The sequence below is a fragment of the Manis pentadactyla genome, chromosome 11 (assembly GCF_030020395.1).
Source record: "Manis pentadactyla isolate mManPen7 chromosome 11, mManPen7.hap1, whole genome shotgun sequence".
Taxonomy (NCBI): domain Eukaryota; kingdom Metazoa; phylum Chordata; class Mammalia; order Pholidota; family Manidae; genus Manis; species Manis pentadactyla.
The window spans coordinates 33,387,355-33,410,147 of record NC_080029.1 but is presented as its reverse complement, the minus strand read 5'-3'; the positions used below and the strand labels follow the sequence as shown (position 1 = coordinate 33,410,147).

General features: G+C 36.3%; 1 protein-coding gene and 1 long non-coding RNA gene across 5 annotated transcripts in view; both read left to right on the top strand.

Annotated features, from left to right (window-relative positions):
• RAD51B (RAD51 paralog B) overlaps positions 1-22,793 on the top strand; it is a 589,871-nt gene that overhangs the window by 102,671 nt on the left and 464,407 nt on the right. The window lies entirely within an intron of this gene.
• Positions 13,293-21,953, top strand: LOC118926472 (uncharacterized). The gene is made up of 3 exons (XR_005030483.2): positions 13,293-14,706; positions 15,587-15,673; positions 17,570-21,953. It is a non-coding gene; the product is annotated as an uncharacterized LOC118926472 (long non-coding RNA).

The window sequence follows — 22,793 nt, the reverse complement described above, 5'->3', positions numbered from 1 at the left end:
TATTTTCCCCTTTTGGAATTAGTAAGTATCTTGTGAGGAGATACTTTGAGACTCTGCAAATATCCTGTTACTCCTCAAACTTGCACTCTATTTTAACATCCATTGATGGTTGTCAAATGGTGATTTTCTAATATTATAATCTCATCTAATACTATAATTTCATATACTATCATTTATTAATTGGCTTTCTTTAAGGAACAGGTTTCCTTTTCTCCGCTTATTTATTTTTATATCCATTTATTTATATATTTTCATTTAAAAAAACCTCATGGATTTTTTTTTTTTTTAGTTTGCTGGGCTGTAAACCATTACTACCATTATGTTTTTGATACTGAAATCATCACAGGTTTGGCAAGTGGAAACCATTTCAGGCTGGCTTCTATTTTCTTTTGACATATCCTTATCATTCTTTGAGTACTTTCTTTTAACATAAAATGATGTGTCTTCACTCAGGAAAGTACTCTTGTATTTTCCCAGTCCTAGATGTTGAAACAGTGTTTGTTCCTCTTAGTATAGTATTTGGAAACCAAAATCTGGGCACTTGGTGTGCTCATTGATTCTAAGTCCTCTTAGTGGACAAAAGTAGGGAGAAAAGTATGTGTGTGCATGTGCGTGTATATGTATTTCTACATTTATGTCTATGTCTTTACCTTTTTCTGTTTCTATGTAAAACCATGAATTCATACTGATACTTCCAAGAGTAATCCTGTGTCAAAGGATTCATTCTCTTTTCTCTCCTTTCCACATTTGTAACTACTTCTCCAATGGTGAGAAACCTGATTGCCATTGTTTGTAGTATACTTACTCAATCATAGAATACACAGAAACTGGTTTCAGAAATGCTAACCTAAACCTCTCAGGGGAAAGCCCCTGCTGTTTAGAGTTTACAGTTCGTTTGGAGTTAAGAAGAAATCTTTAGCCTGCTAGACTATAATTCAAATACTGTGTTCAAAAGTTACTTCGGTTTGTTGTCCACTACCTATCCCAACCCGAGAGATTATGTTACACATTTGAAATACATTCTACTAGTATGCCATCTTAGGATTTTTACCTCACCCTGGTTGATTTTATTTGTATATTTACTTTTAACAAAGTTAGAAGTATACAAAAAGATATACTCAAAGTAGCCATCCCTCATTCCTTTTATGCTGTTTCTACCTGATCATCATTCCTTGCTGTTGTGCCTACCTCCAGCAGATAACCAATCTCGTAAGTTTCTTGTTTATCCCTCCTGTGTTTCTTTTTGCATGAAGATGTTATTGCTCATTTCTTATTGATAAGGCAGCATACTACAGATACTCTAAAATTTTTCATTGAAATATTTGGTAACTGTTAGTCCATTCTTGGGTTCTGTGAGTCTGCTGCTGTTTTGTTCCTTCAGTTTTTTCTTTGTTCTTATACTCCACAGATGAGTGAAATCATTTGGTACTTGTCTTTCTCTGCCTGGCCTATTTCACTGAGCATAATACCCTGTAGTTCCATCCATGTTGTTGCAAATGGTAGGATTTGTTTCTTCTTATGGCTGAATAATATTCCATTGTGTATATGTACCACATAATCTTTATCCATTCATCTACTGATGGACACTTAGGTTGCTTCCATTTCTTGGCTATTGTAAATAGTGCTGTGATAAACATAGGGCTGTATATGTCTTTTGGAATCTGTGATCCTGTTTTCTTAGGGAAAGTCCCTAGGAGTAGAATTTCTGGGTCAAATGGTATTTTCTATTTTTAGTTTTTTGAGGAACCTCCTTATTGCTTTCCACAATGGTTGAACTATTTTACATTCTCACCAGCAGTGTAGGAGGGTTCCCCTTTCTCCACATCCTCCCCAGCATTTGTTGTTTTCCTTTTGGATGTTGGCCATCCTAACTGGTGTGAGGTGATATCTCATTGTGGTTTTAATTTACATTTCTCTGATGATTAGCGATGTGGAACATCTTTTCATGTGTCTGTTGGCCATCTGTATTTCTTCTTTGGAGAATTGACTGTTCAGATCCTCTGCCCATTTTTTAATTGGGTTATTTGCTTTTTGGTTGTTGAGGCATGTGAGCTCTCTATATATTTTGGATGTCAACCCCTTATCAGATAGATCATTTATGAATATATTCTCCCATACAGAAAAACTGTAGGATGTCTTTTTGTTCTACTGATCTTCATTATTTACGAATTCTGTATTTGTGAATTTGTCTCCTCACTAAAATTTAATGTAACCCCTGAATTAATACTCGTGCTGTTTTCACAGTCATTTGCAGATAAAACACAGAGTGGTGAAAAATTTGAGTTGCCCGGTGCTCACAGTCCTAGCTGAGGTTGAACAAGGTGATGCTCTGTCTTCTTTCAGCTCTTGTGTTGTAAACAAGTGTTCATTTCATATTTTTGCACTTTTTGTTGGTGATTTTGCTATTTAAAATGGTCCCCAAGTGTAGTTCTGAAGTGCTCTTTACTGTTCCAAAGCACAAGAAGACTGTGATGGGCCTTACAGAGAAAATAAGGTGTCTTTAAACAGAAACACCTAAAGCAAGTTATGTATTGTTTGGTTGATGAAGTATTAGACTCGGGGAACCTAACTCTGTATTTCCCCTAGGAGCAGTGATTCAGTATTTGCTCATTTAGTGTTTGTAGAGATATATAGCATAACTACTGTGAATAACAAGAATCAACTCTAGTTTAATTTTTTACATTTAGTTCTCATTCTTTTGGAATTTATTCATGTGAATGATTTGATGTAGGGATCTAGTTTTGCTCTTTTCCAAATGGCTAAACAGTTCTCCCTTCACAATTTACTTATTTTTTAATGAAACCATCTTTCTTCCAGTGTTTTGAGATGACACCTTTATCATTACTAAGTTTCTGTATGTATTTGAGTCTGCTTTTGGACTGTATTCTATTTCATGGTCTGTCTATTCATGTGCTAATACTACATACTTTAATTATGGAGGTTTTATGTTCAAATGTTTGGTATGGTAGTTCCCTTTCATAATTTTTCTTTTTTAGTGTTTTCCTGGTTATTTTTGCATGTTTATTTTTCCATATGAATTTTAGCATCAAGTTGTCTAGCTCCCCAAAAAAAGTTATTAGTATTTTTATTATGGTTGTATTAAATTTATAAGTTAATTCAAGGACAGCTGACAATTTTAAGATGTTGAGTCATCTTGTCCAAGAACACTGGATTATCTTTTCATTTGTTCAGGTCTACTTTTGCATGTTTCAGGAATGTCCTAAAATATCCCTCAGATGGGTTTGCATATTTTTTGTCAATTTATCCCTAAGAATAAGAGAATATAACCATTGTAAATGTCTGTACACCCAACATAGGAGCACCTAAATATGTAAAACAAATACTAGCAGAATTAAAGGGAGGAAATAGACTGCATCTCATTCATTTTAGGAGACTTTAACACTCCACTCACATCAATAGACAGATCAAGCAGACAGAAAATAAATAAGGAAACAGAGGCATTGGGCAGCACATTATATCAGATTGACTTAATAGATATCTATGGACTGTGCCACCCAAAAGCAGTAGGATACACATTTTTCTCAAGTGTACATGAATGTACAGCAGAATAGATCCCATACTAGGCCACCAAAAGAGCCTCAATAAATTAAAAAATATTGAAATTTTATCAAATAATAAATTATACAAAGAAAACACAGAAGCCCCAAAACACATGCAGGCTTAACAACCTGCTCCTAAATATCAGTAGACAATGAACAAATTGAAACAGACATCAGACAATACATGGAGATAATGTAAACAAAGATACAGCAGTCCAGAATTTGTGGGATGCCACAATAGTGGTTCTAAGAGGGAAGTACATAGCAACACAGGTCTACCTCAAGAAACAAGAACAATCCCAAATAAACAATCTAAACTCACAGTTAAAGAAACTAGAAAATGAAGAACCAATGAAACCCAAAGTTAGTAGAAGAAGGAGGGACATAATAAAGACCAGATCAGAAATAAATAAAATAGAGAAGAACAAAACAATAGAAAAAAATCAACAAAACCAAGAGCTGGTTCGCTGAGAAAATAACATAGACAAACTCCTAGTAGACTCATCAAGAAAAAAAGAAAGAGTATACAAGTAAAATCAGAACTGAAGAAGGAATAGGCACAGAGGATACCACAGAAATACAAAGAATTACTAGAGAATTCTATGAAAAATTATATGCCAATAAATAACCTAAGAAAAAGTGGACAAATTCCAAGAAAAACATGATCTTTCAAGACTGGCCCAGGAGGAAATAGAAAATCTGAATAAATCAGTTACCAGCAATGAAATTGAATCGGTAATCAAGAAGCTCCCAACCAACAAAGTTCCAGGATCAGATGGTTTCACAGCTAAATTCTACCAAACATTTAAAGAAGAGCTAACATCCATCCTTCTTAAAGTATTCCAAAAGGTAGGAGTGAGTATTTCCAAACACATTCTATGAGGCCAGCATCACTCTTAATACTAAAACCAAGCAAAGATACTACAAAAAAAGAAAATTTTAGACCAATATCCCTGATGAACATAGATGCCAAAATCCTCAACAAAATATTAGCAAACTGAATTCAAAAACACATCAAAAGGATCATCCATCACAACCAAGTGGGATTTATTCCAGGGATGCCAGGATTGTAAGATATTCATAAATCAGACAACATCATATACCCCAGTAACAAAAAGAAGGATGAAAAACACATGATTTTCTCAATAGATACTGAAAAAACATGTGACAAAATTCAGTATCCATTCATGATAAAAACTCAACAAAATGGGTATAGAGGCAAGTACCTCAACATAATAAAGGCCATATACGACAAACCCACAGCTAATATCACACTTAGTAGCGAAAAGCTGAAAACTTTTCCTCTAAGATTGGGAATAAGACAGATGGTCACTCTCACCCCTTTTATTTAACATAGTACTGGAGGTCCTAGCCATGGCAATCAGACAAGACAAAGAGATAAAGGGAATCTAGATTTGTAAGGAAGAAGTTAAAGTGTCACTTTTTGCAGATGACATGATAGTATATGTAGAAAACCCTAAAGACTCCACCATAAAACTATTACAACTAATACCTGTATTCAGCAAAGTTGCAGGATACAAATTAATACAGAGAAATCTGTTGTGTTTCCTATATACTGACAATGAGCTATCAGAAAGAGAAATCAGGAGAACAATTCCATTTACTTTACAATTGCATCCAAAAGAATAAAGTACCTAGGAATAAACTTAACTAAGGAGGTGAAAGACCTGTACTACAAAAACTATAAGACACTCATGGTTCAGAAATTGAAGAAGACACAAATAAATGGAAAACTATCCTATGCTCATGGATAGGAAGAATTAATAATTGTCAAAATGGCCATCCTGCTCAACGCAATTTATAGATTCAGTGCAGTCACTATCAAAATACCAATGGCATTTTTCAATGAACTACAGCAAACAGTCCTAAAATTCATATGGAACCACAAAAGATTCCAAATAGCCAAAGCCATTCTGAGAAAGAAGAACAAAGCTGAGGGTATTATGTTTCCTGACTTCAAGCTCTACTGCAAAGCTACAGTAGTCAAAACAGTATGGTACTGGCACTTGAACAGATCCATAGATCAATGGAACAGAATAGAGAGCCCAGATATAAACCCATGCATATAAGGTCAACTAATATACGATAAAGGAGCAATGAATGTACAGTGGGGAAAGACAGCCTCTTCAATAGCTGGTGTTGGGAAAACTGGACAACTACATGTAAGAGAATGAAACTGGATTACTATCTAACTCCATACACAAAAGTAAACTCAAAATGGACCAAAGACCTAAATATAAGGCATGAAACCATAGAACTTTTAGAAGAAAATATAGGCAAAAATGTCTTGAACATAATCATGAGTAGTTTTTCCCTGGACACATCCCTTGGGCAAGGGAAACAAATAAAAAAATGAACAAGTGGTACTCCATCAAACTAAAGAGCATCTGTACAGCAAAGGACACCATCAGCAGAGCGAAAAGGCAACCTACAGTATGGGAGAATGTGTTTGTAAGCAATTCATCTGATAAGGGGTTAACATCCAAAATATATTAAGAACTCATATGCCTCAACACCAAAAAAAACAAATAACCCCATTAAAAAATGGGCAGAGGACCTGAACAGATATTTCTCCAAAGAAATACAAATGGCCAACAGGCATGTTAAAAGATGATCCACATCACTAATCATCAGGAAAATGCAAATCAAAACTGCAGTGAGATACCATCTCATACCAGTTAGAATGGCCACTATCCAAAAGATAAGAAATAACAAGTGTTGGCAAGGATGTGAAGTGGAAACACTCCTACACTGTTGATGGGAATGTAAATTGGTGCAGCCACTATGGAAAGTAGTATGAAGGTTTCTAAAAAAGTAAAAATAGAAATACTAGTTGACCCAGTAGTTCCACTTCTAGGAATTTATCTAAAGAAAACAAAATTTCTGATTTGAAAAGATGTATGTGCACTCCTATGTTTATTGCTGCATTTTTTTTTACAATAGCCAAGTTATAGAAGCAACCTAAGTGCCCATCAATAGATGAATAGATAAAGAAGAGGTGGTATATGTACAGAATGAAATATTATTCAGCCGTGAAAAGGAAAGAAATCCTGAAATTTGCAACAACATGGATGGATCTAGAGGGTATTATCCTTAGTGAAATGAGCCAGGTGGAGAAAGACAATGTAACATATGATTTCACTTATTTGTGGAACATAAAAACAAAGCAAAGTGAACAAAATCACAGTAGACTCATAGACAATGAGAAGTGACTGGTGGTTACCATGGGGGAGGGGTTGGAGTTGGTGGGTAGAGATGGGGAGGGGGTAAAGGGGCACAAAAATTCTCAATTGTAGTATAAGTTGGCCATGGAGATAGTAGTACAGCATGGAAAATACGGTCAATGATTCTGTAACATTTTCCTATGTTGAGGGATAGTAGCTGCACTAATGAGGGTGAGGATTTAATAATATGGGTAACTGCTGAACCACTGTGGTGTATACATGTAACCAATGCTAGATTATATACCAATGATACTTCAATAAAAAATATGCTTTTCCCTGGGAATTCTGTCTTATTTGTTGCTCTATTAAGTAGAGTTTTCTTCCTCTATATCCTTTAATTGTTTAACATGCTTGTATGTGGAGGCTATTGTTTCTGTATTTTATTTTATGTCTTGCTACCTTATTGAATTCTTTTACTGTTGCAGTTAGTTCATATTATTGATTCTATAGGATTTTCTATATACGCTATTATATAATCTGAAAATAGAGGTAATTTCGCTTACTTTCCAACTCATAAACCTCTTGCCTATTTCACTAATATTTCCAGTTCAGTGTTGAATGGTAGAGACAGCAGGCATCCTTGCTTTGCATCTGACCTTAGTGAATGTGTTCTTAGTGTTTCTTTATTATATAAAAGTCTGGCTTAGGACTAAGGTATGTATTATTTTGTCAAGTTAATGAATGATGCTTTGATTTTGATGTAGTACGAGTACTAGAGTAATATTTAACTTGGTAGGAAGATCTTTGTGTCCAATTAGAGGGAGGAAATGATGTTGAAATGGACAGAGGTAGGAAGCAAATCAAGAACAAAAGTCTTTAGAATGATCAGAAAAACTTCAGGGAAAAAGGTTGCTGTTCTTAATGATGCCACATTTCATTATTCAGTTGGTAATCTAAGACTGAATTTCTTTTGCAGAATAAGTTAGAAGAAATAATTCTAGAAATATTTTATGTGCTGTGCCTTTATCATCATCCTGGTCTTTGTTAGTAGGCTGAGTGAATAAAACAGTTGTTTATGTGGGTTTAACCCTGAAAATGGATCTTTGTCTCATTTCTGGACTTGTGTTTTTCCAGACATCAAGTACAATCAGCAATTGTGCTTGTTGAGTGCCTTAGATTAGAATTATTGGTGAATGCCTTTGTATTAGAATGTATGTATGTGTACACACACACACACACACACACACACACACACACACACACACACACACACACACATATTTTTCGCTTACTAGTCTGGGAGCAGTCTAGCTTCAGGTGACATTTCATTCAGAGGACTCATGATTTCATCAGGACTCACTCTTCTTTCTCTTGGTCTTTCTGTTCTACGTTCTTCAATGCTACCCTTTTTCTTAGGGTCTACTTTTGTCAAAATAGCTTTAGACCTATGTAGTCTCTGTTTGTAGCTTCTGTGCAAGTCCTGGGGGTTCATTCTGATGTAAAAACCTGGTTGTATGGCCATTTGGCCAGGGATTTGTTACTCCTGCTAGATCCAGATGGAACACTTCACCCCTACTCTTGGGGATGTAGCCCCTTCCAAAACACATGATCTGAGAGTCTGGAGGGGTGGTTTTCCAAAAGAAATGGGGTATGTTCATCAGAAGAGGTGGGGATTAGATGCCAGTCAGGCAAAAACAGCAACTATTTGCTGCAATGCCTGAGGAAGGTTTATTGGATAGACTTTTTAATAGTGAATGAAAAAACTGTGGCACTTTGGAGAAGGAAAAGTGCCTGCATGAATACTTTGGGAATAGACTTCTTACTGCTTGCTTTCTCCCCTACTTTGGCAGTGGCTTATTTTTTCCAGAACTGATTCCTCTACTTTTACTGGCTTCTGTCATCCTTGCTGGAGAGAAATGATGTCAGGTAAGTAGTGAGTGTGAAGGAAAATATGCAGAAGGGTCTTGTTTTCTTGCAGCTTTAGTCCTGCCTACCAGACCTACTGCCAAAGACACATAAAAGGCCTCTCTCCAGCTTTCCTCTTGACTTTAAGAGGTGAAATATGTCTTTCTTACATAACACGTAGAATATTTATCAAATTATATACTTGTACTACAGGAGTTTGATTCTCTTTATTAGTATTGTCTAAAGTTACAGCATATAAAAAGTCTCTATCCTTACTTTCTAAGCCTGCCAATACAAAAAAAGGGGTATTTCCTTTTGGAGCCTGAAGCTTTTTTCCTCCCTAGCCCTCATTTAAGGAAAGTATGTAACTTAGACATTTGAATAGGAATAGAGGAAATAGCCAAAAACTTTTCAATTGTCCAGTTAAAATCCATAAGAGTGTGTGTTTAAAGTAAATCTTTGGAAGAAAGATTGGAAAATCCTGGATAAAGTCAGATACTGTGTACTTCAAAAGCAAGCCTTGCTAAGTTAAGTGGGACAAAATAGTACATTTCCTTCCAGAGGGTCAGAAATTCTTTCTTAGTTTTTCTGGCAACCTTGTTCCCATCTAGGTAGTTGATGGACTCAAAGAAATTTCAGTCTTGCATAATCTGCTGCTTTTGTGTTGAGTTAAATGCCTTCACATTCTACAACTTGATGTTACATTTGTATAAACACTTTCCCTCTGAATTTATACAAATGAATGTATTTTTCCTTTAATAGAAATACAAGAAAAAAACCCCAAAATTTGGAAATCTGTGGAGGAGTCACCTCATTTTAATCACAGACCTGGATGATGTGTTATATAACTTAAACGTGGACCTTGGCACTAGTGCAACATGGCTTTTAACCAGGTTTTTCATGTTTTGGATATATGGCCTTAGAAAAGTTCATTTCTGTAGGCCTCATGTCTCTCATATATGAAAGTTATTCATTCATTCACTAATATTTATTATTAGGCACTCTTCAGTATGTTGAGGCTAGATCAGTGAACAAAACAAGGAAAATCTCTTCCTTTGTGTAGCTTATTTTTTAGTCAGGGAAAAAGCAATAAACAAATTATATATTAAAAATAGTAATTGCTGTAAGAAAAGAAAAAGAACAGCAGCGGAGAAATGGATTAGGGAAGCAAGCAGGTACAGAATTAGGAAAGTCAGGATTGGCATCATTAAGAAGGTGATGTTTGAGCAGATTGAAAAAGGTTTTAAAAGGCTAACTCTGGTTGCTTTCTTGGGAATATATTGTAGGGGATTATGGATAAAAGAAGAGAGGATTGTTAGGAGGTTTTTATAGTAACCTAGGTCAGAGCTGATGGTTATCAAAGTAGTAGACCTGAAGATGGTGAGGAATGGTTGAATTCAGTATACATTTGGGAGAGTCAGCCAACAGGGTTTTCTGATGGCTTGGATATATTTTGTAAAATGCAAAGAGGAGCCTAGGCTTTTGACCTGAGGAACTGGATATATGGAATTGTTATTAACTGGCAAGAGGAAGACTATGTAGAGCAAGTTTTAAGAGGAATATCAGGAGTTCAGTCCTTTATGTATTGAGTTTGAGATGTCTGTTAGGCATCTACATAGACATCTACATAGAAGTTGGTCATGATGATTAAATATGGTGAATGTTAATCAGTTAGCATAGTACCTGACATAACTATCTCTGTGAGATCAGAGAATATATTGTCACATGAAACAAGAATAAGGTAACTTACACTATTATTTCCCAATGTAAAGGAACTTACACTATTAAGGGAAAAAGAGAAAGTGCAAAAGGAATATTCAGGGGAAAAGAGCTCATATAATATAAAAACAGAACTTTTAAGATAATGGTTTGGAAGATTGAGGAAATCTTCCAGAAAATAAAAGCCAAAGAGATGCAGTAATACTAGAGAAATATTAAAATTATATTAATAATTTTATTGCTAATATTAAAATTAATAGAGAATCCACATAGGAGGTCTAATTCTTTTCTAATATGACTTTCAGAGAGATAGACCAAAGAAAATGGAATGGAAGAAATTATCAATGAAATGATACAAGAAAATTTTCCAGAACTGAAGGATATGAGTTTCTAAATTGAAAGTGCTTAGCTCTATGAATCGGAAAAAAAAAACCCCACACACATATTACTAGGACATTTCAGAGCACCAGAGAGTAAAAACAAGTCACAAATAAAGCAACAGAGTATCAGACTTTACAAAAGTAACACTGGAAAGTATAATGGAGCATTGCTTGCAAGGTGTAGAGGGATAATTATCATGAACAGATTTCTATGTCCAGCCACACAGTTAATCAATTATGAGGATAGAATAAATGATATTTCCAACATGCAAGGTCTCAAAAACTTACTTCCTCTATGTTCTTCCTCAGGAAGCTACTGGAGGATCAAAAAGAGAGGAAAGACATGAAAGAGACAGGAAAAAAAAAAAGACATGAAGCCCAGGAAAATGATATGACACTGGAGAGAGATAAAGGAAATTCCTAGGATGATGATAAAAGGGAAGTCCAGGATGATAGCTGCTAACAGGTTAAGAGCAGATCAGTACAGATTAGAACAGAAGAATGTAAAATCCAAGGAAGAAGTCTCTATGAAACAAATCAAATGTATACAAGATGTGTTTGGCCATTCTGAAAGAGTTTCATAGTTCCTTTAGAGATTAGGGAATAAATAGTTCCCAACTTAAAGGAATTTACACTGTTGTAGGGGATACATACAAGTAAACAGGCAATTACAGTCTTCTTTGGAGGCTTGTAAAGTTTAGTACTCTGCTCTAGATCACCCATAGTTGGAATAGAGGCTTAGAAATCTAGTAGAGTTGATCCTTGGACAGTATGGATTTGAACCTCATGGGTCTACTTATATGTGAATTCAATAAATATGTTGGAAAAATTTTTGGAAATTTGTAATAATTTGAAAAAACATGTTCTTTTCTCTAGTTTATTATAAGAATACAGTATATAAAACATAACATACAAAACGTGTCAGTTGTTTTATTGGTAAGGTTTCAGGTCAGCAGTAGGGTATCAGTAATTAAGTTTTTGGGGAGTTAAAACTTATACACAGATTTTCAACTGCACAGAGTAGGGGATGGTCGGCCCCTTTAACTCCTCATTGCTTGAGGGTCTACTGAATTTAGCTCCTTCGGTATCTGTAGTTGAACTGACAAACGTTGGTGCTGAGTGTTGGGTTAGCTGAAAAATAGTCCCTGCCACACTCTAGTAAAGAAAGGTTTTTTGTTTTGTTTTGTTTTTTCAGAGTATGGACAGGGGAAAACCATTGTCTATTATTAGCTGAAGAATTTAAAATTCATATATACATATGCATATATCTGTTTTTATTTTTATATGTGTGGCACTATCATATTTATAAGAAATGTTTTAAAAATGACTGTGAACTAGTGCAAGGGAAAAGTCTTTCAGTTGTTAACTTTAGGTATAGAAAGCAGCTGAATTTCTTACATAATAATTTATTTTACCCTCCCAAGATGACTTCTACCCCACTGACTTATGCCACTAAAGTGATGTTTGCCCAGTTTAATAATGGATTTTTTATGGAATTCTTAAAGTTATGTTGTAGTTAGAGATTGGTTAAAAACAAATTCCAATTTTCTATTTAAAGAAGGCTGCCTGATGAATTATAAACCTACTTGGTATAAACTTTGTATTTCTTTGGCTATAGTATGAAGGGTAGCAGTTTTGTGTCACATCACCATTAACCTTATAAATATAGAATCATGTATATGTCTCATCTAATTTCTCATCTGGTCAGTAATATGTACACAGATAAATGGAACAAGTACATAGAGGAGAAACTGTAAGGGGTGAAAAACATCTAAATGAAGATTATTACTTTAAAGTTTTAAAGTTGTGTAAGATTTCATGGCAAAGTTCCTATTATATATAGTCATCTAGAAGTCTGGCAACTTCAGTGAATTCACTTAGCAAGCATTGATAGAACACCTACTGTATGTCAAGCTCTGTGTTAGGTTCTGGGAATATAGTTCAAGTTAGGACATCAATCCTGCCCTCTAATAATTCTTAGTCCCAAAGAAAGAAATTTAACATACAACCAAGTAAATGTGATATCACAGAGGGTTGAAAGTGTTGGAATTGGTTGATATTTGTCAAATGAAGAAAGAAGATTATCCCAAGAAAAGCATGTGTTGAGAAGATGGGCATAGGGATGTAATGCTGTTTGCAAAATATGGAAATAGCAAATATTCTTATTTGTTTGTAGCCCAGAGTAAGAGGAAGGGATAGGGAAATATGTGAGAGCCTTCTCATAGAGCAGGGATACTATACTCAGGAGTTTAGTCAGTTCACCTAGAATAGTGTTTCTTAAATTTGTGTGATCATAAGAATCACTCAGAAAACCCACCCCACAAAAACAAATTCTTAAACTTCACCCACAGCTGGAAAATCAGAGGAAGGCTGGGAATCTGAATTTAACAAGTGCCCTAGCAATTCTTATTGTAACCAGTTTATTGAGCAAGTCCAGTTTATTAGAATATAAGTAAGTATTGTTTCTCAAATATTCTAGTCTGTGTGAAACTTCAAGCAAGAGCACATTCCACAACTTTCCTGTGTGTGTGTGTGTGTGTGTGTGTGTGTGTGTGTATGCATGTAGGTGTATATATTTTGTTACTAAAATAGTGTAGGCCAGCACACACTTTGGAAAGTATATCCTCCCAGTACAGGATAGAGCTAGAGCTGTGACTCAGGCTGTTTACAGTCTAGATCAGAGATACTGTGTTCCTCCTCCCTTTTCAAGACCCAGATCCTGTATGTTGGCAACAGCATGTGGGCATAGGGAAATCAGACGTCTTCAGTGTGGTTGGTGGAGACAGTGTTCTAAGTCTTCTAGTTCTGCTGGATACCAGTGTCTTCCACCAATGTGGAGACTTTAGTATAGATGGTTATTTGTTTAAGAAGTGTCCACCTTCATCCAGACCCCTTCTGTCAATGAGGACTCCTACAGGGAAGGGTAGCCATGGCTTCCCCCACTGGTCCCTGTTTAGTGGTCCGCTGTTCACAGGGTGGCTGTGCTAATGAACATCCCTTCCCCATCCTTCTACTTCATGGTTCTGCACATGGAGGTGCTGGAACTGGTAAGGGCCTCTTATGTGCCCTCCACTGGCCCTAGTCCTTTTTTTTTTTTACCAGTCTAGCTACATATGCTACAACCTTCTTTGGGCCTTGTGCTTAAGACATGGACTGTTCTAGCTAGTCCTTTTCTTTCGGAAATCTCCAGAGGCTTAGCTGCATCGATCTCTATGTTCAGATGCTTTCAGCTTCTGCAGCTCTGGTAGCAGACAACTTGGGACCAATCTGCCTATCTGTCCTTGTGTCTCTCAAAGTTGAAGTGCCCACTTGATGACCCCCATGAGACCAGACTTCCAGCCTCTCCCTTGCCTTGGTTCTGTCCTTGGGAGCGTTGATTGAGGGCAGCAGCCTAGTTTTACTACTTTTTAGCAAACCTTAGGGGAGCTATGTGGACAAAATTTTTGGTGCTTTCCTTCAGATTTAGGCAGGTACTGCTTCTTACTTTCAGCTGCCGGCTCTTGTTACTGATTGTGGGACAATTAGACAAATGTCAGTGAGCATCTTGTTAGATGATGATCAGGTACGTTAAGGAAACAATATTGCAGATAGAGGAAAATATAATCAGATTTGTATTTTATAGCGTTAAAAGTGTAATTTAAATAAAAGATCTCAATGGAATTGGACCTTTGCTAACTTACCAGAAATTGAAACATAAGAACTGTGAATTCACCGTGTTTCTTAGTTATCAGGTTTTCCAGTTTAATTATCTGGTACTTTCTGTATAAAGGGAGTTTAGACCACTAGGTGGCGCTTTATAATTAGCAAATGCTAGCGTTCTAGTGCCCGTACGGAGATCAATCTCACAAAGCAGTGGCTAGTGAGAACAGCCAGTGGCAGTCTGAAGACATAGGTTTAAAATGAGAAAGAAGGAAAGAAATGAAGAGCTAAAGACAAAAAGAGAAAAGAAGTAGGATGGTAAATAGAAAATAAGTCGAATTGTAAAATGCCATCAATAATTACCTCAGGAGAGTGGTTCCTATGGCATTTGTTCATTTCTTTGATTATTCATTTATTTGACAGTATTTAGTAAGAGTTAGGGAATCTGGCTGAGGGTACCACACTGAACAAGATGGTTTCCCTACCCACTGAGAGTTTATAGGTAAAATTTATGAACTTAAAAACTTGACCCCATCTTTGTACATTATGTTAAATAATATGGAAAATAATACTTTTTGATTTTAGTTTTGTTTGTTTTATATCCTGTATTTCATTCCCCTATTGGAGAAAATTTCTTCTGGAATTAAAAAAAATTGTATTCTTATGAACATATTAGAAAATGAGCTTCTCTAGGGCTAGTTATTCAGGAATCCAGAGGATGCGGTTCATTACTTAGTGTTTATCAGTGACCGTGTTGTAGGGGAGGCGTGAGGGGGATCCTTCAAGGTGTTGAGTGTATAGGATCAGATGGGGATTTCAGCAAGCCTTTTGACTAGAGTCTAACAGGTTTCCTGGCTCTTTGTAGAATTCAGGGTTCTGACTTTGAAGAATTTCCCAACAGCACCACACACCCTCCTCCACTGTAGCACACCACTGTCAAGGATGCCTGTGTACAAGGCATTAGGTGTTTCTCCACAATGGTGAATATTTGATTTTCAAGTATCTTCTCCCATTCTGTTGTTTCTCTTTCTTGCCTCTTTTGATGCACAAGTAAATTTATTCATGTAAGTCCAATATTTACAACATGATGAAATAAGGTGGCTTAGATGTATTGCAGTGTGTGTGCTTGATTGTCTCAGGTAGGTGGCCACCAAGGGGCTGAACAGGGTGCTGACAATTGTCTTTTACTGATACTCAGCGCTCTTCCCTCAGCCAGTATGGATGGACTGCAATTAAAGGGGACCAATAAAGTGAAACTAAGAATGAAACAATGTCCTCTTAGCAGGTAACATGCCTTCTTCCTACTGTCTGTGTTTCCTAGTTACTAAGTAGTAGAGAAATGCTGTGGGGCAGGATAGTGATAAAAGAATAGTTTCCTTTTTTGGGGCTCAGGCAAGGTAGTCCTTAGAAATATAGGTAAAAATAAAAACAAAAAACAATAAAGGACCACCTGGTCACAGCAGGGATGACAGTAATTCTGTTTGTCAAGTCACCATCAGAGAAATGCCCTCATAATCGATCAGCATCATAGTGCTATGAACTATTGTCTTTCTTTGACTTTAGGTAGATGAGCGTAACCCTTTGGCTACAAAATTCATATTTAGGTTGGGGGGGAAGTGGGTGGAGAAAGTCGAATGTGTCTCTGTTACTGTCTGAGTGGAGATGTTTCCCTGTTAGTAATTGAGCAGGTAGATGGCTTTGATGAATGTCACACTGACGTGGTTGTGATCACTTGTCCACCTTGAACAGTCTCTCCCAGCAGTGCATTCGAGAATAGTTTCAGTCTCTCTACCATACCTTCAGCTTGATATCAGAGAGCAGTGGTAACAGTGAAAGTATTTTTCAAGTCGGCTGAGATAAATTAAATGGTCGTATCTGGCAAATAATGAGCATACATAGGGTTTTTTTTCTTTTTGGCATTAGTTGTTTGAAATAGAGCACTAAAAGCCTCCTGAGAAGGATGTTCACCTTCTCAAGGTTTTTCCCTGGAATGGTCTATCAAAATCAGTTTGGATTCTTGACCAAGGCTTCTCAGCTGTGTTACACGAGAAGATGTGGGTTTTGTAAAGTAGTGTGCTCCAGTGCTTTATGATTTTTTTAATTTTAGTTTTTTGCAATATAAGAACTAATTCCAAACTAGAGAGAACACTTATTTATGTAAGCAGTTTCCTAAACTTTGTTTTCTAAAGTAAAGCTATTAAATCCTTTGGAATAACAATGCAGTTGCCTCTTAAGATTGATGTCTTATGTTTGGTTTAAGTTCTTTAGGCATTCCCTCCTGACTCCTCTCCATACCCAGAGTGATATTTTAGATATTCTCAATCTTAATCTTGTGCTTTGATCAGAAGGAAGAGCTGAGTCAGAAATGTTTTCTAACACTGATAATTTTTGGGGAGGTCACACAATATAATTTTAATCTGAAGCAGCGTTAGTTGTCAGTTTTGTTCTTCTGGACTGATGGAAAAATTTGTTATGAGTATATTGCATAATGGTGACATAACTGAGGGTGTAGGCTTATTCTTCAGAACACAGCCCCCTAGAGACTTGTGTTCAGTACATAATGTAAAGATATTTTAAGGTAGTTGTGAAACTCTGCTGTCAAACAGCAGGGACTTCTCAGTCAATCTGATAATAGTTTGCTTTGTAGACGATGCTGTCCTCCAGTAGGAAACAATTGATGCTTCTGTGTCTTACAGGCATCTTGTAGTTAAGTATAGCTCAATTACTACTAAATTAAGCATTAATGTAATAATCCCAGACTGTACGACTCCTGGGGAAATAGTCTCATTTGACAATTACAGTGCCTCCTAAGGTTATATCTAGTGTGTGATGAGGTGATGTAGTGACTTACTTTGATTTGCAGACTAGGGAGATAATTGGTAGAATTGAGCCAGTGACTGGGGATAGGAAGTCTGTCATTGAAGAAAGGAAATGGTCAAAAGAGCAATACTGTCGTTGTTGACCAGCTCTGACTGTGAAACATTTAGCGTATTTTGGCTGTAATTTGAAAAATTAGTTGAAAAATAATCATTTGGCACTCATTCTGTGCCTATCACTCTGCAAGTTACTGGGAAGTTACAGCAAATAAGACATAACTCCTGATCTTGAGAGAAGATAGACAAACAGGCAATTACTTTTTTCATGCATTGAGGTAAGAACTTTACTCTTTTTTTCTTCTCAGTGTGGAAGCCTATGCAAAGGGGGGATTATCAGATGCATTTGAACACTCCAATCAGCTGTGGTAAAACCTATTTTTATAAAAGGCAAGAGTAAATAAATGCACAATTCAGAGTAGTGATGATCATTGGGAAGGAGGAAGGAAGATGGGATTCAGGAGGGCTCCATGCATAATTTCATTGGGATTGGGAATGTTCTAATCAATAAGTTGGATGATGGATTCATAGATAGGTATTTTATCATTATGCTTCATGGCCTATGTAGGATATATATTATTTTATTCTGTGAAATGTTGCATAATTTTAAGAAGTCAAGATATTTCAGTAAACATTTTCCAGTCTTAATTTATTAGAAGTTTTTCCTTAGGATACATGCTGAGAGAAAAACTGAACTCATTCAGTTAGCCAAACTATTTCTCCACTATCTGTTCATCTATCCATCTCTTTTTTACTTTAGTTTTTGAAACATAATAAAAATAATGTAGAGGTCCTTTCACATGACCTGAATGTCCTGTTTCCCTGCCTCCTAAAAGTTCCATGTACTCTGTCCAGAACCAAGTTTTATAGGTCAAAAGGATTCTGTCTGGGCTGGCCAGCCAGACATTTAGGTATTCATTACCTCTGTGTGTGTGTGTGTGTGTGTGTGTGTGTGTGTGTATTTAATAATATTTGTATATGGCTTAGCTAGGGATTTTGAAATCTTTGTAGGGTTTTCCTGTTTGCTGGGTGGTTTTGGAATTGAGGGCCATCAGTAGAAAAAAAAGAAAAATACTGTTTCTTCTTTCATCTATGTCCCATATTATACAAGTGTTCACCGAAAATAGCACCAATTTTCTGGGAAAGGCCATGACTGAAGCTGTTCTCACCCTTTACCCCTGCTCTCCAATTCATGTTTCCTTATTACGTGGTCATATGCTTGCCCAAGACTGACTTATGAACCGTGTAGAGTATTTGTGAATTTTTGTTTTTTAAACCCTGCACTGTGCACATGATGCAGTATTGAATTTGGAATGAGCTCTGAGTTTAGTAACACGTGCTTCTTGTGGTGTTTATCTTGGAATCCACAAGTAGGAGGGAAGTATTTTTGCATTTTATACATCTGGACATTGTTCATGGTCCTCCTGTGACTTGGGAATTCTGTGTGGGGCAAAATCCAAAGAACAGTATTAAAAATAACATGGAGTTATAATGACATCTGAGTAAAAACCCTTGAGAATACCCTTCTGATCCTAGCAGAGTTTGATTTTGATGGTGAACTTTCTCAATTTTGTGGTTCACTGTTGGTCTAAGTAGATTGCTGGGATAATAAGGTTACCTGACACTCTTACATGTAGACTGATGGGCTGCCAGACTTTCCGAAAGTCTACAGCAGATCTGGCTTTTTTAGGGAAAGGTTTTTGCTTTGCTTTTGCCTGGGGTGAGAGAGGTAAAGTAGATTCTGCTTGCTGCTGTTGTGCCTCTGCCAGTCTCTTTGTCCACAGTCAACTTAAGACACCTGTGAGGGTCTTCCTATTCGCTCCATTGACCCTGCCTCATTCTGTCTAGCCTTGAGCTGAAGGTTGATCCTGAGAACACCTCAGATGCTGTGTCAGGAATGGGAGGGGGTTGTCTAGGAACCTTATCTTTCCCCTGCTTACATATGACAAGTTGTTGTTTTAAACAGGATTGGGTGTGGTCTGGTACAGTACCTCCTCCTTTGGGCTAGGGGTAAGCTAGAATGGAAGAAATGGGAAGGGTTGTGTAGAAGCCTCACTACTTTCTGAATGAGTTTGCATATGGACAGTATTGTTTTTTAGCCCAGATCTAGTTTTCATTCTCACAGCTCATCTTTTATGCAGCTGCAGAGAGCTGGCTGGGAAAGCAGCATCAAAGCTTCAAACAGATTTGCACTTGAATAAAAGAGAGTGAGTGATTCGCTTGTTCAGAGTACAGACCAGTTTGAGGAGAAAACTATTTGCTTTTCCACTTTCTAGGTAAGGACTGTTTGCTTTTTTCCCTTCAAGTATAATAAACAGAGGAAAAAGCTAACAAAATAGTTGAACCTGCTGGTTATAATTCATATAGAATTTCCAAATGTGCTTAATAAGGTTTCTCGTACAATTATAAAAGAAATAAATAATTGGAGGGCCAAGGTCAAAATTCTGTCAAGGTTTTAGAATCAGTTGAATATGAGGTCGTTTAAGTGCTTAGATAAGACAACTCAAGCAGAAGCTGTTCCTCTTTCTGGTTTCTTTGGCTTTCCCTTTGGGAATTTTTTCCCTTTGCTTTCGTAATGCATTTTGCAACTTTCAGTTAAAAAATATCCATCCAAGTTTAACTTTTAGCAAATAAACACATCCTGATCCTATGATGGGAATACAACATAGCAGAGGATGGCTTGACTTCAGCTGGAGAGAGGTTAATAGGAGGAACTCCAAGGGTTGATACCAAGATCGTGCTTGTTTAATGTTTTAATGACTCCAGAAGGAAATGGTGAAATCTGCTGATGACACCAAAATATTTTTGCTGATCCAAATGGGGATTTCTGGGAAGCTTCTTCAGAGTATTTGGAATAGTGGAAGAATTGGGCAATGTGGTGGAAGACACACCACCCTTGAAGTGAAGGTCTATGTGAAGTAGTAGGAGTAATGTCAATATACTGGAGTTACCAAGCCTGCCAAATCCTCCAAGAGCCGGACTGGAGCCCCTATAGAGGGCTTGGTTTTGATTCTTCTTGTGAAAGGAAGACTTAGGGCACAGAACATTTTGATATACAGAAAATGAAAAGCACTGCCGCAATAGCTGTAATTATAAAGTGTAGTGATTTAAAAAATACAGTGTCTGAATTTCTTTTTTAATGCCAGCTGTGTACATCCAAATATGTACTGCTTCCCTTGAAATGGTCACGGAAGATTATATACTCATTTTATGCATGCTCCTTTTTTGGGGAATAGCTATTAGAATAGTACATTCTTCTGACTCTTTTCTGTGGTGGCAAGTCTTTATTTTTTAGAATATTTTTTTATTTTTGATACAGTCAATGGTCATTTAGAATCTAGTATTAGGAAAAAGATGACTGATCAAACTAAAGAAAATTTAAATACAAATTACATATAAAGTAATAAAACTAATTTTCTTTTGTTATTCCAAAATTTCTGAAGGAAATTACCAAGGAGAAATTGCAGGAATATTTGTGTAATAGTAGTATTAGAGTAAGTTTTTAAAATCTTTAGATGACTTGCTTTGTTTTTTCCCCCAGCTTTATTAAGGTATAATTGACAAATAAAGCTGTATATATTTAAGGTATACAATGTTATGATTTGAAATATGTATACATTGTGAAATGATTATGACAATCAAGTTAATGAATATACCCATCATTTCATGTAGTTGCTATTTTTTATATGTGTAAAAACACTTAAGATTTACTTTTAGCATATTTTTAATGCAACACAATATTATTATCTGTAGCCATCATGCTGTGCATCAGATCCTGGAACTTACTCATTTCATAACTGAAATCTTGTACCCTTTGACCAGGATCTTCCCATTTCCCCCACCCCAGCTAACCACCATTCTACTCTCTGTTTCTAGGAGTTTGCTTTTGTAGATTCCACATGTAAGTGAGCTCATACAGCAATTTTCTTAGTCTGGCTTATTTCACGTAGTGCACTGTCCTCCAAGTTGATCATGTTGTTGTAGATGACAGGATTTCCATTAGAATGAGTTCTTGGTCGATTTATTTCACGAATGTCACTCATTTAGATATGTAAGTTATAGAGGCTTATTAAAACACCAATTTCATTACATTACAAGCACACCATGTTTACAAGTGACCTTCTCTAAAAAATTTTAGAGCTCTGTGTCCCCCAAGTGTACTCTTAGGGAAGAAACAGGAGGTTGTGTAGGAACTGGAGATTCCTTTAATACTTTAATATTTTCTCACTAAAACCTATATCTGTGTAATGAAAAGACCCTGTGGGTTGATAAATAAGATAGTCACCCTCACAGGAGCTGTGGACTGGCCATCTATATCCACCCACACATCCATCCATCCATTTACTTTAAAAGGACAATGAGTCACAGTCCCTTGGCTCAAGATACTTGGTTTTATTTGCATGCTACATCCATGCGAACCAAATACCAGCATTAGTGGAGTATAAGTCAGTGGTTTTCAAACTTTATCTATGGAAACTTTATTTTAATTAAGTGAGGGTGGGATGGGAATGGTGCTGAATCTTTGCCTTTCCTTTTCCCCCTCAATGAGAATTACTTGAGCAACTTTTGAAAACCACTGAAAATAAGTTACCTGGAGGGTCAGCAACAAGTTTGTGTACAGAAACAGCTAGTGAGGCTTATTGCATTTCTTCCTTATTCTTCTGAGATTATTAAACAAACAAAATATTTTCCATTTACCATTTACTATTTCCATTTACTATGTATGCTTCTGTATATTGAAAGTCAGTAAAAACACAAAATCCCTCATTCCTTCATATGTTTTAATTTGTGACAGAGTTTTGCCTTCCTAGTACTCTGTATTTAAACTCTAAAATAAGAGAAAAGTCAGGAGAACTTCTAACCTAAGAGCAGATGGGTAGCCCCCAAATAGAATATGTCTTAAAACTCCATGGTTCTAAATGCAGGATCCCAGGTGGGCTGCGTCAGAGTCTTTGGAGGGAACTTGCTAAAAACAAAGCTTTCAAATTCCAAATCAAATGTATCAAATTAGAATCTCCAGAGTATGATCAAGGTATTTTAACAAGTTTCTCTCTCTATAAAAATACCTCCTAACAATAGAAACATACCAAAAAAAGCCTAAAGGTAGAATGATGTTAGAATGTATTGAAGTAAAACAGGATGCAGAGTTTGTCCTATGCAGTTCTAATGATAGAAGTGTGATTTATAATAATTTGAACTCACTGATAGTAAAAGTATCATGGTTAAGAGATGGTTGGAGCCAAATGTCTGGGTTCAAATCATAGTTTGGTCACTTATAAGCTGTGTTACCTTGGGGAAAGTATTTTGTAATTTGTGCCTAATTTTTTTTACCTGTAATACAGAGATAATAGAAATGGCACCTGTCTCAAAGTGTTTTTGTGAAGATTACGTGAGATATTTAGTGAAAAGCGCTTAAGACACTACTTGATACAAAGTAAGCCCTCCATAAAAATTTGCTCTTGTCATTACTTGTCCCTCTAACGTATAGAAATAAGCATTTTGGTCCTCTGTGATGCTTATCTTATCATAAGT